Source organism: Chelmon rostratus, chromosome 1 (genome assembly GCF_017976325.1).
Source record: "Chelmon rostratus isolate fCheRos1 chromosome 1, fCheRos1.pri, whole genome shotgun sequence".
Classification (NCBI taxonomy): Eukaryota; Metazoa; Chordata; class Actinopteri; order Chaetodontiformes; family Chaetodontidae; genus Chelmon; species Chelmon rostratus.
The window spans coordinates 22,289,209-22,305,149 of NC_055658.1; positions in this window are offsets into that span (position 1 = coordinate 22,289,209).

The window sequence follows — 15,941 nt, forward strand, 5'->3', positions numbered from 1 at the left end:
TGTGTGTGTGTGTGTGTGTGTGTGTGTGTGTGTGTGTGTGTTTTCACCCCTGACGTCTGTCAGAGTGAGCGGTCTTTGGGGATAGTAGTATTCTGAAAGCAACTAACAGTAACATCTGGCACTGCATTGCCGTTGTTATGAGTATTTATGTATTTTCTATTTAATCATGTCTTTGTAGACCCTCTCAGAAAATCCTACAGTTTTTTTTTTTTCGCTCTGAATGGGGATCAAAAACACAAGGGGTCTCCCTTGTCAATACCATCAGGGCCATTCTTCCCCACAAAGACATAGCTAATTTAGCGGCAGTGCTGCTTATTGGCTTTGTGATTTTTGTTTCCTTGTTTTTGTCATTTCTCTGTGGGATAGTTTGCCTGCACAGCTGTGAAGACTTGGAAACTGCCTGGCAGGAGGAAATGCAGGTACTGCATGATCTCTTCAATTATGCCTGTGTGTAAGCATCCTCTTTGTTTGAACACAGGCAAGCGTATCAGAAAGGTTGACAGGGTTCTTTTTCTTGCCTGTGCCAAGCTCAGCACCTGGATGGTTGCGCAGGGCACCTCTGCCGATTGCTCTCCTTTCAGACAAAAGAGCAGCCAGAATAGTTCCAGCTGTGTTTGTGAAGTGGGTATGAACTTGCAAGAAGAGCAACACGGAGGAAAAGAGCTCCCTCAAGGATCTTGCACACCTAGAGACACATTTCACTCAAATTATTGTCTTATTATTTCTGGATAGAAACTGTGTCTGCCCATTAGCAATAAGTGAGGATTTTTCTCTCACTAGGCCAACTAGAAATGGAATTGGGGGAGGGGGACAGGGACGGAGATCATTTCCAGAGTAATGGAAAAAATATTTACCCTGAGTAGTTCACACAGTACAACTGCTATTTTCCAGTTCGGACTGAGTGCCATTTCTGTTTTTATCACCAAAATTATTCACACCACTGCCAAGGTGACTTGTTGGAATGTCACAGACACACCACTTGAAACAGCTACCAAAAATATAGTCCCTTGAAGGAGCAAAATCAGTGACATAAGTCTTACATTGTGCATAACAGCTTGGTGTCATGCACAATTCCTTTATACTGTGTGTTCATTATCCCATTAAACTGGATATATGGAGTGGGCCAGGTGGAACGTAGTCATGCATGAACATTTTTCACTGTCTGTTTTGTAGAGTGAGTCCAAAAGAAGAGCAACCATTGATATTCATGGCACAGCCGGTATGAGGTGTGACAGTATTTTTTTGTGAATCTGTGAGTGTACGTATATGGTAATACCAGAGCAGCCTCAAACCTCAACTGCAGTCTGCGCCTGAGGGAGGGGCGCACTCTTCCCCCCACACAGGCTGTGCAAGATAAAGAACCACTCGCTCACAAGCCATAATTTTCTCTTAAAACACAATTTCTTGCCAGTTCATTTGCTTCTGTGCTGTAGGGAAAATGCAGGAGTGATTGTTGGCCTAGCCTGAACAATGTTTTTGATAAATTAAGCTTTGCTCATTTTTATTTTGAAAAGGTAGATTGCATCTCTATTTTGCCTTTATGGGTGATGTTTCATCTATGCCGCCGTTGATGTACTGTTGAATGATAAGCAGGCATCTTGCTGCATGTTTAAGTTTACTGGTGATGCAAGGAAGGGAATAAATGAGAGAAAAACAAATAAGAGGTCAGGGAGACCACAATGAGTCATCTGCTTTTTGGCAGCTAATGAATCCCAGAATACTCTGCAGGCCTCCCATGAGTACACTCACATAGGTTTTACTTGCATATTCCATTGCATGCATGTGCAGTATTTTGCTTTTTGTTAGGTGTTAACTGTAGAGCAGTGTGTGTGTGTACTATGACTCAGCGGCTTTGTAGTTGGTTGGCTGAAACGATCTCACTGGTTGTCCCCCAACATCTACTCTGACAGAACATTTTAAAAACAGGTTTAACCAGCGGCAGACATAAGGTTACTGAGGTCCTCTCACAGTCTTATAAAAACTTCAATATATAAATGTGTAGTGTTCAGAGAGTGGATGCAAGTTGTTGCTCAGATTCAAAGTATCGCTGACGTGCCCACTTAAGCCAGAGTCCGACAGAAAGCTGCAATACGACTGTGCAGCTCAGCGATGTTAATATGAGTGTGGTGTATTGTGTGTGAGAATGTGGCATTCAGGGGTACATGCATGCACATTCACACACACACACACACACACACACACACACACACACACACACACACACACACACACACACACACACACACACTCACACTCACTCCTCGCGCTCCCCTTCCCCTAGGCTGTTGTTGCAAAACTGATGTCACTTTTCTGTCAACCTAGATTCCTCTGATATGGATTAAAAAGCACCTCTGGCTGTTTTAGCACATTATCTCTAACAGGAGTTCATACAACTTTTTAAAACCATCATTATGCATGTAAAGTCGCTGTGTTTCATAATAGCATTTGAACAAAAAAAACTGTCCTTTTTTCATTTATCTCAGACATAAAGATATAACTTGAGTGGAAGTTGCAATAATGTGTTAGGGGTTTATTGTATCATTGTAGTGTATCCTTTTGATGTAAAATGTATCAAAGCTGTTTTCAAAGCCACTCAGAACTAGTACTGTTTCATGGCCTTACTTTGATAAGTTGACCTAGTTATTTTATCTTGCAAATGTTTTAAAAAGTTTAAACACACTAAAACACCCACACACACATGCACGCACACACACACACACACACACACACACATGCACACACTGACACGCACGTACACACAAAAGTGCTTACATGCACAGAAAGTTGAAATGCACGTTTCAGTACTAGAGAGACAGTGGCAGGACAATTACGTTGCAGTTAACTAACAAAGACCCTACCTCAGCAGAATGCGGCGTAAAGCTTTATTGCAACATGAACAGTGAGAGAAGCTGACTGGTGAGAGAAGGTGATGAGGTCAGGGGATGATGGAACCTGGGGAGGATGAGACTCAGGGTGCCGGCAACGTCTCAGCCTGGAGTCTTCAGGCTACCCCTGGGGTTCCTCAGGAGAGAAGACTTTGGAAAGAGAGTCAAGAAAAGGGTGAGGGAGGGGGAGTTTTGTAAGAACTTGAAAAATCATAGAGGCTTAGTCTCTGTTCCTTGCATTAAATGAATAGTTTAACATTTGGGAATTACACTTAGTTGCTGTCTTGCAGTGAGTTCTGTGAGAGAGTCTATGCCACTCTCATGTCATGTCTGTTCAGGTATGAAGCTGGAGCCAGCAGCCAATTAGCTTAGCTTAGCACAAAGACTGGAGGCGTGGGGAAACAGCTAGCCTGGCTCTGTCCAGAGGCAACAAAATCTGCCTACCAGCACCTCTAAAGCTCACTTAACATGTTACATCTGTTTCTTAAAAAGTTGTGTAACTGGAACGTCCTGAAGCGCCTCATGTCATTGAGGTTGCACATAACCTAAAAACCACAACTTTGTGGTGTTTGTACACTTTTTTTGTTTTTTGTTTTTTGTTTGTATGGATGAAGTGTAGGTAGGCAGATTTTAGCAACAGGCTAGCTTTTTCCCCCTGTTTCCAGTCTTTATGCCAACCAGCTGCTGGTCCCAGCTTCATAGTTACCACACAGATATGAGAGAGGTATTACTCTTGAAATACCTGGCAAGCACTATTACAGAACAGAAGCATCACTGTAGATCAGGCATGGATCACTGTGGATTATTTGTGGAGGTTTCAGGAAACTAAAGACATGTCTTCTTCAATTCAGAGAATAAGCCCCATTCTTTTGAAAAAGTCAGAGAAAGAACCACTATCTATACAGGACTCTGTGACATTTGTGTAGTTATGGATCAACTCATGCACATGTGACACAGGGACTACAATGACTGGGCTGAAAAACAGTACCAAAAGATGGACTGTTTAAAGACAGCATGTGCTACATATACTGTATATAAGACATGTCTGTTTGTGAAAAAGATAATCAATGAATGACCTTTGTGTGACTAAATAGACACTTGAAGATTAATATGCTATTTTACAGGCCAGGGAAAGCCAACATAATGACTATAAACCATAAAAATTATTGGCATTTCAGCAGCTTGCCTTTTCAAAGCTGTAGTCATAAGTGCCTTTAAAATAAACACCCCTCTGAGCTTGTCATTACCAACAATAACATCAGTGCAATGTCATCAGCGCCTGCACACATAATACTGAAATTGCTGATTCAATTTGCAATAGCATGGGTTGACAGATGTTTTTTGTATATATAAAATTAGGGCGGAGTGAAATATAGATGCACCGCAGTGTCCTTGGATTTCAAATCAACATTTTTTTAAATACCTAGCTAAGGAAGGGCCCCTGAAAGCACGGAAACCATTAACATTATGGAAATTAGTATCAGTTATCTGTTCATAATCATCATGACACAATAAAAAATCTAATTGTGAGGAAGCCTGATTGAAAGATTAGCTTCGTAAAATGCCAATAAAGAGTCTGCCCTCGTGCTTTAATGGTAAAAAAGTAATGTTGTCACTAGTGGCAGCAATTTTTCAGAATTGCTGTAGACGTAGACTGCAAATAAATGTAGGGATTTGTCTTAGTGACATTGGTGCAGAGACATTGACAACTTGCAGCATCTCATTGTGCATACTGAGACAACAATGGCACAAGGACACTAGGCTTTATGCACTGTGCAATGCAAAAGACAATGTAACATGTACTTTAGAGAGCAGAATATTTCTCAGCATAGATTACTTGGGAGGTAAAGAAATTCGCTGGCGGATCAAACAAAATACAGCACAGCAATGACAGGTATACTGCTGGTCAAAGATAATGCTCCAGGACAATCTACAGTTGCATCAGTGCATACTGAGGCTGCCCGCATCTGTTAAGTACTGTGGCTTCAGTAGCGGTGATGATGAGGCCAGAGTGCAGTTGGTAAGTTGGACTATCATGCTTAGTCAGTGATTGTGCAAATGACAAAGTCAACACAAAGTCAACACAAAATGAAAACTCTCACATAGACAAATACATATCCACAGAGAGAAGCGTGTGTTAACGTGGAAGCGGGAAGACAAATGCTCTGCAGGGGTTACATTGGGTTATTGTGAGTCAGCGATAGATCTCTGACTGGTGCACAGTTTTAAAGAAGGGGGGCACATGTGTGAAATGGGTGAAAATGTGTTAAGACTCAAATTTAAAGCCCTGGTTCTGGGTAAAAAATAAATTGTACATTATTAGTAGATACAATGTTTATTCAGTGTAATAAATGAATGCCAAATATACAACTGTAAATATTCTAATATGAAAATATAGAGATAAAAGCCTGCTGTTTGTATCTCCAAATATCCTCCATCCAAGGATGGATTATGAAGCAACAGACTCTTGGACACAGAGACTGAAAGAGATGCAAAGGATTGCAAACGACGCAGCCACATCATTTGTACTTGTTTTGTGCCTGTTTGTGGTCGTTTTGCATCTCTTTGTGGTTATTTTGTGTCTCTTTTGTGGTTCGTCTCCGTGGTGATTTAGCGTCTCTTTGTGGTCTTTTTGTGTCTCTTTGTGGTTATTTTGCCTCATTTTGTAGTTCTATTGCATGTCTTTGTGGTCGTTTTGTGTCCCTTTGTAGTTGTTTGGCATCTCTTTATAGTCGTTTGACTGACTTCCCAACAAGAGATGTTAACTCTGTACAGAAGTTCTGGTCCAGTGGCCCCGGTCCCGTACCCTGCAGGTCCATTCAGTAATCAGCGGCCCGTTTAGTATACTCCAATATGTCTAACCTCGTCCGCCACCAATCTCACCACTACGTGACATGATGCCCTTTAACTCCCACAGAGGGGTGCCCACACAAGTTCCCCCTGAATTTCTGAGAGTCAGAAGTGGACATAGTGGATCCTCACGCTGTGCCGCTCGACAGAAAGAGCACAGTGGAGCTTGCACAGCACTCAGCTATTGTCAGGCTCGATGCCATGCCTTGCACCAACAGCTTGCACTCTGTTTCCATCAGATGTAACACACAGTCTGGCACTGCAGCCAGTCAAACCTTGTTAGTTGCTTTCGCCACTGTTTACAAAGACTGGGCATTTTGTCATGTTGGATTTTGTTTATCTTATAGCCTCTGTGGTATGGACTGTTTGATCAAGGAGGGCAGTTGTTGTTGTTGTTTTTGTTTTTTTTGCTGTTGTTGTAGGCTGCTTCAACAGCTTGAGGTGAGCTGATCTGGATCTCCCTTCGGCAGCTCCACGAACACACATTGTTAATGGGCGTCTTTATGGCACCACAGAGTTGTCATCACAGTCTATTTTTACTTTGGTGGAGGCCCGGCAGGATCAGCAATGTGGCATTTGAAGCTCACACCGTTGACTCACAAACAGCGCTGCTTCACAGAGCCTACACAACTAGTTCACAAGCTGTTCTGTCACACATGTTGCCTTCCATCACGCCGCTTTGGAGAGACTTAAATAAAGTAACATGTTCCCTACTAAATCTATTTTTCATTAGCTTTTAGCACTGTGTTGTGCAAGCTGTTTGATTTCGGCAGTGCTGCCTTTAGCGCTTTGGCTCAACACATCAAAACTCCTACATCTCCTTACAACTCCTAAAACCTTTAGAGGATCCTTTCTTGTATTTGAGTCCAGGAATAGGAAACACTGAGAAGACACAGGCAAACACATATGCCAAAGAGGCAATTTGATAAAGCATGTGCATAGTTCACAGCTTCGACAACAACAACAACAACAAAAGCATTGTGTTTTGATAACATATATACATATGCTGTGATGTTGCTAACATAATAACAATAAGTAGATGGAGAAAAAGCAAAGAAATGACAAAGGTACATAATATTCTTTTCACTATTTCTGCACTTGTAACTGTCCCTGCTCCTTCGCTTGTGCTGAATTCTTTCCAATTCCCCTACTGGGGTTCATATGTTGAAGGCATAGTGTGCATCTGAGCGTGTGTGCATGCATGTGTGTGTCTCTATATGAGCCTGAGTATGTGGCAGAATCGAAGCCCACCTCTCTTAAGATGTCTGAGGACCTCAGGGGCTCAATATAATATTGTTGTTTTCTACTTATTTTCTAAGAATGTTCCATTCCCAGTAGTGTGCTTCCATCCAATATAATGCTGTTTATTGTGCTGGAAGGACAGGATATGCTTGTTTTGCAGTCTAAAGGATGTACTTTGTGTCTTCAAGCACTCAAGGTTGTACATTGAATACTGTATAACTGCACTGACGCAGAGTACAAATAAAGGCTCAACTGCTAGATGTTTCAGTTCATAAACTTTTTATATATTTTACACTTTATGAAACTTTTTCTTTTCTGTAGCCATGATGATGACTGCAGAGCAGAAAAATGCTGGTTTATTACTTTACTCCATTTGTCACCAAAGTGTTGCTGAATTAGTTGTTATTGTTGTAGCGCTCACATTCAGGCACCTTACTTGAGCAGCAAATTAGCAACTGATCAGAGATTGTTCCATTGAGTGTTTCAGAAACTGATCAGCTACTGTTGACCTGATCCTAGAAATAATAACGTTTAGCGACAAAAAACAGTGTTGACTCACAGTTATGTTTCATGTGTCGTTACAGTTGAAGGCTGTTGTTTCGTAGCAAGCTACTATGTATTTTAACTTTTGCACGTCATTTAATGTGTCTTATCATGTGTTCATACTCTCACAGAGGTGTTATTCTTTTTTTATTCACCCACATGTCTGAGCACATTAAACTACAGTGTAGTATAGCTGAGAGCACAGTGCATATTCAAAACGAATACGTGGGTTTTGGATAATTCACCTTCAGCTGAATATTTACTGGATGTTATTAAAGTTGCAAACGTTATATGGGGAATTGTATCGTCACAAAGACTGATTTGTTATGCCTCTCGCCGATGCTATGGAAAAACACTGTTAGAGCACTATATTTAATGCCGAAGGAGGCAGTGAGCTAGTGTATAGCGGATGACACAAACTAACTTTCAAAAAGCAAATGTCTCACATAAAGCTCCAGCTTCTTTTACTATCTGGTCCTGTATACTTACAGAGTGACTTGAGAGGCATTAGGTGAAACCGTCAACCTGCTTGAGCTGGATTGCATCCATTGTTCTCCTCTGATGGATCATTTGCAACAATCCAGAGATAAATCTGCTTTCTATTTTTGGGCTGTGACAGCCTCTACCTGTATCCAGCCGCCTGCTAGCCCCCACCCAGACAGCGACTGGCCTAATGTCTGGTCGCAGTGGCTTCCTTGAAGTGCTCCTGCAAGTTAATAAATTCTGGGCCATCTGTTTCCATACAGCCCCTTTCCATTACCAGGTGCCCCCCCTCCTTGGACCTCTATCTAATTAACTTTCCTCTCTCTGCCTCTCTTTGTGCCCACATTCAAACTGGGGAAAGGGAGGTTGGGAGAGAGAGAACACAGGGAGTGAAAGAGGGGAAAGGTAAATTTGTTTAACCTGCTGTTTTGAGGCAGAGTAAACAGTGCGGTAACCTAGTTAGCCGCAATGCTTTTTTGTGCAATTTGGCAAAGATGTTATTAATAACCATGTGAGTCTAAAGGGTACTTAACCATGCAATAAAGAGATGGGACATTGAGTGCCACTGTTCTGCCTTCGCTTTGGAGAGGAACACTAATTGCTAGTCGGGGAATCTAATGAAAACCCTCCAAACAAATAACAAAGCAGACAGTGAAGAGTGTATGAAGTAGAACAAAGGGAGGGGAGAAATGCAAGGATGAGAGAATATGAAATAATGATAATGATAAACAGTGTAGGTATTAAAGGCAGTTAATGCTTCACAGACAGTGAACCAATAGCATTTCAAAGTCACAAAGAGAAACAATAAAAAGTCCAGCCATGAATTGAGAAAGGTATTAGAGATCAATAAAACAAGTATTTATAGTAAAGGTACGGTTTATTAAAAAAACTACTATAAAAAGCCTTTCTGTGAAACATGTTTTAGGAAGCGATTTTAAAAGCTGACCCAAAGGGACATGAAATGATCTCATTTCATCATAGGATGGCTTTTTATCAAATAAACATGAGCAACATGTTCTGCTCTCACAGATTTTGTGTCCTTTCTTTGGATGAATGCTGTTGTTGAGAACAGAAATGGCTGTGGGAAGAAAAACAGCTCTCTGACACTGAAAAGACTAGCAATGCCCACAGCATATAACGCTTTTAACTACTTTTTGCTGTCGCAATCTAACTGAAAGCATCAACCATCAAAGCCATTAGGGTGCCAGAGTGCCCCTGTGGTTTTGCCATTAGCCCATAATATATTGGCAACAACATGCCACGACAGCACTACAGTATCAACATACATACACGGAGGAAAAATTTGGCACATAAATAGCATAGCCAAAAGAGCACAACAAGGTTAGGATTCCCCATTGTGGAGGAAATGTAAGTTATGTGTCTACATTAAGCTGTAATGTTCTTGGGGAAGATGATGCCACTTTTTTATGGTAAGGCTGTTGACTATTCATGAAAATCATGAAGGTAGCTGTAGGAGATTAGATTCCTGCTGTTGCAGGAAAGCCTCGTAAGTCCAACTAGTAATTTTCATGTTTCTACCTGAGCTGAAGCTTTATGTGGTTCTTTATAGGAAGTGCCAGCTGTGTGACCCCAAGGCCCACAAAATCTATTCATAAACTACAATAAGGATGCATGGTTGTCAGTATGAAAATAAGGCTGCTTTCCAAAGATACAAGGTTTCTACCCGTTGGCAGCGATATTTCTGACACATGTTTGAGGCATTCCCATTTGCATGAATCCTATGCATATTACATCGCTCCGACCTGTTGGCTACCAAGGGAATTGTCATCATCGGTTGCAGGCAATAATAGTAAGTTACTGCTGCTTGTCATATGCCATCCTGCTTCTGCCATAATTTATGTGCATAGGACCATTGTCTTTTGGCCCGGGGGGCATTTTGTGTGCTTCTGATTTCAGCTTTATGACGCAAGGAGCGGAGAGCCTCCACCGATGCCAACTGAACCAAAACCCCGCTGCATGCCGAGAAGCTCCTATCCAAATGAATCTTTCACCTCCCTCCCCAAATTGAATCCGTGAGACGCGGAGGAAAACACACGGCCTTCCTGTTGACAGAGTCGGAGAGGGCTGCATACAATATGAACGAAATGAAAGGAGAGTGATCGGGATGCTTTGCTTCTCTGAGGAGCTCATCCGGAAGGGCATGTCCCTCATTACAGCTGTTTGGAGAGAGGTCTCGTTCTGCTGGCGCTCCCTCCTCTGCGTCCTCCACCTGCAGCAGGTCAGGGAGGGAGGGAGAAGTCTCTGACATGACCTCCAGTGAAGTGAGCATGTCGGAAACCACTGGAGATTGGGGGCGGAACCAATGCCGAAGAGGGAGAAACACATGCCTCGCAATCAGCCATGAAATGCAACCTGGCACCAATTGGACTAGGCCTGCAGGGAGCCTCAATAGACCTAAGCCTGCAGAACAACAGGGAGGGAGGGACGGGTAGAGGGTGAGGGATGCAGAGGGTATAGAGAGGGTTGTGGGGTGCGAGGTCACTCTACCTCACAGGGTGTTTTATTAATGTAATTAAACACGGGCGAGCTCTCTGGCTCTGCATCATACCTGACCTCCACAGCAGAGGGAAGGGAGGGAGAGAGGGAGAGACAGACAGGGAAAGGGAGGGCGGCAGAGGAAGGGGGAGAGAGGCAGGGATAACAAGGACATGAGATTGGCAGGATAAGGCAAGATGAAACAAGAGAGGACAGGGCTAAGCAAGAGGGATAAAAAGAGATAGATGCAGCATGATGCATGAGTGGGAGGGGAAGATGTGAATTTAGTCAGAGAATTAGTGCACGGGACAAGGCAACTGAGCCATGGAGGAGTCAAGGCCAGGGCATTTGAGGAAAGAGAGGTCAACGCGAGGGCAAACTAAGGCCTCTGGGCCTGGTGCGAAATATGAGGAATGTCATGTAATCATATTAGACACAGTTCACTGCTCTGTCTAAACACAGGGCTGTGCTCCCTCTCAGCGTAATGATAACGATGCATAATATCTTTTTTAAGCGCACTTAAGCTTTATACTTCATGTACAGAAGAGGTATTATTATTATTGTATATCTGTTTATTTCTCATTAAATACCCTGTGCAGGAGTGGACAGAATAATCAGAGTGGCACATAAATAGGGATTCAGCCCTTGAAAACACGGAATCAAATCTTATGTGCATCTTACTAACACTGATCACATTAAATTCATATAAAAATGAACAAATGAATAAAAATCTTGGATAGTTCATTGACAGTATAGCTGCTTCTTTAGGACTGCATACGTGGGGTTTGTTCACTTTTGATTGACAGCAGTCTGGCGATATAAGCAAACAACACCACCAACTGTCATCACATTTTGAGTCAAACATTGCTAAAATCTGATCGGTCTAAGTACGTGACATCAGCTTCTACCGAGTCCCGCCCACCTCAAACTGAGAAGACAAGACAATAACACATACACAGAAATCTCTGATGTGAAGTAACCAAAACTGTTCTGACTTTGGTAGAAAGCTTTGTGTTCATGTTAGACCCTGTCACTCAAAGTAAGAAGCACTTAAGAGTAAGAAGAGTATCTTTTTGGAGCCTTAAAAGCTGAACAAGGCCACACTTCCTTCAAAATAGCTGGTGACTGACTACTTCTGACACATTTGGTGGTGGTGGAAGCCATGGCTGTGTTCTTGTGAAAAGTTACCATGTGAAAAAAACCTGGTAAAGGATATCAAGGAGGAATAAAAGAATCAGTTCCACTTCTATCTGCTGTACAATTGTGTATTTTGTCCTTGAGACAACTCCTTTGTCACACCTCACACCAAAAAAAAAATAAAACTTGTAATCTTATTTAAAGTACAGTACTGACTGCTGGTCAGGGCCAAGAAATAGCTTACTGCTCAGTCACAACCCTGCTGTAAAGTCTTGGAACTGTTATCAATGGAAGAAAAAATAGTTCAAAGAAGTCTTTCATGCTTTTTCTTAAACACAGCTGGCTCAGAAACATAAAGGCCACAAGCCCTTAAAGCATCACGTTGCTGCTTTATTAGTTTGTTTGAGTGTTTCTTGACTTGCACACTGTAATAGCAACATAGCTTTAACCAGACCTCGGGCGGGCTTCAGCTGCAACATGGCGATGATATGTTCCATTGTGTTGAAGATAAATAATCTGTAAAAGATTCCAGCGCCACTACAGTATGTTCCCCCAAAAGCAAACCCCTGTTCATTTTTCATGTCTCCACCTCTTCTTTCACTCCATCGTAGACGAACTCAGTCACACACAGTCCACGGGAAGACAGAGGGACATACGCCGCAAAACACGGCCGAAAGACGGGGCTCTGTGATAGGTCAGGCCTTTGGAAAAGCGGTGCTGCGGGGATGGGTTGGCGAGAATTCACCGCTGTATGTGACAGCTTGAAGCACACCCCGTCACAATCCATTTCTCATCTCCACGGCCCACATTAGACACCTTGTCACAATAATTACATTTCTGTGTATTAATTGATGACTTGTAATGGAAATAAGAGCTGTCGGGGAATGTATCAAACCACAGCAACAATAATAGCAAAGGCAATAACCAAACAAATATCAAATGGACAAGTGAGGGAGAGTATTAGACGTGATTGATGAGGGGAACAGGTGCAACCACACACTGTGTATGTGGTGAGGAACTTCTGCTGCTGTGCATTTGACAGGCTTGTTTGGCTCTGTGTGTGTGTGCATGTGTGCATGTGTATCAAACAGAGAGTGGAAGAGTTTGTGTGTGTGTGTCCTTGCATGCAGCTAGTATTCACTTTTAGTGTGGGCTAGAGACTCTGCTTGGAGGGAAATTATAGCAACTAATAGAGCAGGAATGAGGAATTTGTAATCCGTGTCAGAATTGAATTACTATCCAATAATGCTTATTTCAATGCACAAAAAGACATAATCCAATTCATCTGTACGCTTTCCTATTGTCATCAGCATTTACACAGCAGAATATCAATGCAGAAACGCACAATCATTACATTATTGATATGAAAGCTCATTCGTCCTTTGCCCTCTAAGTTCAGCTTAATGAGGTATATCTGGCTTTTCAGGTACAAATATTTACAACTGCTGCATAATGGTTCAGCGCAAAATGTCATTAGAATGTATGCTTTCCTCAAGTGTAATGAACTGAGGAACCATCACACGCAGTTAACGATGCAAGCACAAAGTGTGTCCATGTATACAATTAGTAATGCTACGATGTACTGTGATCGTCTGTTTTTGGCTTGGCCATTCATCTTTTCTGATCTTTCTGAGATCTTTCTCGCTACTGACGTGAAAACATGAGGCGAGGCGGTCTAGTGGTGCAAAAGACTGAGGATGAACCGAACACTGAACATTTAATTTATGAAAGAACCTTGACCTTTTTGCCACATCAGCCCTCCCACATGTCTTCTCTTTTCATGCTATATTTTCTAAGAAACCTTGAAACAGCAGTCTTTGTGAAGAGGCTTTAGTGTATACTGTGAAATGTACGGATTGCTGTCATCTGGCAATGAGCATGTCAACTGGTTCCTGCTCTCTAAAGCCTGTACCCCTGTTTCTGTGGTCTGCGTCCTAACAGCCTTTTTTTATCTTTTCTGGACACATTCAGAAGTTGCACGTACTGTGGTGTCATTTACAGTCACACAGTTACTCTGTGCTTCTAAGTGCTGTAACTGGAACAGATGAATGTGTTTCCAAATTGACCATTCCTAAAATTGTACTGATGATCATCCATGAAATTATATCCTCAGTCAAATCAAATACTCCCTTGATTTTAACCTTGGCTCCGGAACTGCCGTGAGACCTGTATTTGTAGACCTCTGAGGACAGCCCAGTTAGAAACTCACTGATAATTCGGCAGCAGGCCGTGCAAAGCCTTGTATGTTTCAAGTGAAAGTATAATAGGGAATATAAAAGAAAGTGACAAACAATGCATCGAATTTCTTCTGCAAAACTCACACAAGAATTTAAGAGCATGGGATTCTCTCTGTATTACTAAAAGACAAAATTGCTCACCAAAGTCAGTGATAGGATGTTTTTTGTGCTCTCTCCAGGGTGCACTGGGGGAATCACTAAGGCATGTCAGCATTTGCTTGGAGAATGAGGATAAGGAGTTAAGGAGAGAAAGAGTTCAGGCCCAATAAGTAGCATATAGTGAAAAAAGGGCCTCTTGTGTCCGACACGTCCTCCCGCCTAAACAACTGAATAGGTTGATTGCCAATGACTCCCAAAACGACGTATATGACCATGAACAAAAAGACACATATCAATGCAGAGGGAGGAGGAGGAGGAGGAGAGAGAGCAAGTTGCAGAGGTGGTGGAGAAAGAGGGGAAGAGAGAAAGGCGGAGAAGTGAGAATGAAAATTTTATTTTTAGTTGCATTGCGAAATCCCATGGTGGTCTGGTATGGCAAGGATGGTAAATATAAATCAAGGAAGGTATCAGATGGTTAGAAATACTTTTATTTGATGTTGTATGATCATGCTGATGAGTGTTTGAGGTGTTACCACTTAAGGTTACCTTTCAGGATGAACAAATATATTTTTATCCTCAAATGTTTACTTTAAGTTTTAGGTCAGAGATGCTTAAAGCAAATGTGTATATTCACTTTCTTGCCGGGAGTTAGATGCAACATGTCATTGTGCCTAAATGGCCCAGTAGGTCGATTGCCAGTGACCCCCAAAACAACATATATCACTGATAGAGTTGGTGGTAGTAACCTCCCTGCACAGAAGACCTGTACAGCTATGTTTCTGGTGAGGACGGGCTGCTCGCGTCACACAAACATGTCATCATTTTACAAGTTTCTACAAAGTGCATATTTCAGCAGCTAAATGCTTCCCCCTTACTTCACATAGCTTTCCATGTGGTTAGCAGCGTAGTCCCATAACAAAACATTAAAAGGGTCAGAGCATCATCGCCAACATAACTTTTTAACATAATTGAAAATCTGACATATTTTATGTTACTTTTGCAAGTTAAAAGTGCAGCTTTTCAAACAGAATAACTTTCCCTTAATAGGTCTTCCATATGCAGACATTTTTGTCATCAAACCGAAATCATTTAAAAGAGAAATGTCCACTTTCAACTCTACATTTTATTGCCAACTGAACAAAACTAAGCTTGATTAACTTTATCACATGTTGCAAGATAAATAAACTACTGCCTAAAGATGTGCAGATATAGAATGTGCTCTTTCTGGTTCTCTTGCCAGCTGATGGTAGTGTATGGACCAGTACTGCCTTACCACTGCCTCCTGCTGTGTGTTGATGCTGTATGCTGTAGCAAAACCAGCGCTGGTGTGGACCATCCTATCTGGGACTGTGTTTCTCAGTGTCTGGCATCCAGCAATGAGCTGTTGTCTCTGAATCACTTGTCCACTGGTTCTTAGTGAAAAGAGTGAAACATCCACAATCCTGGGACAGTCTGATTGATCCGCAGGTGGTCTTGGTAACAGCGCTTCTACAGTGCAGGTTGAGTGCTGTTTTCCTTCAGTGAATGATTCAAGTGAGTGATGATCAAATAATGACAGCAGCACTGTCTACCTGGGAGCCTGCTGTTGTTTTAGCTCTGATCAATCAGGAACTGGTTCCAATTTAAAGACCTGTTCTTGTGATCCATCCATACTGATCTGAAACTGATATCCGATGTAAACCACAAAATAAAACCATCATCTGAGAAATTCATACTGGACAAAAATGAAGTCTTAATCTATAGATTTTAGTGGCATTAATGATTTCAGCACCTCTAAAAGTTGTTCAAAAAGAAGTTGTTCAGAACTGTAGGAATGTAAGGTAATTTCAAAATTAGTCAAATGTTTCTTTTCCAACTGTAGGCATCAAGGTCAGACCATTTCAGCACCCACTCCTGAAATATCTGGAACACATCCAGGTGAAAGAGAGCTGTTTTGAATAGAAAGCAAAGCAGGGCCTACAGCCCCTCA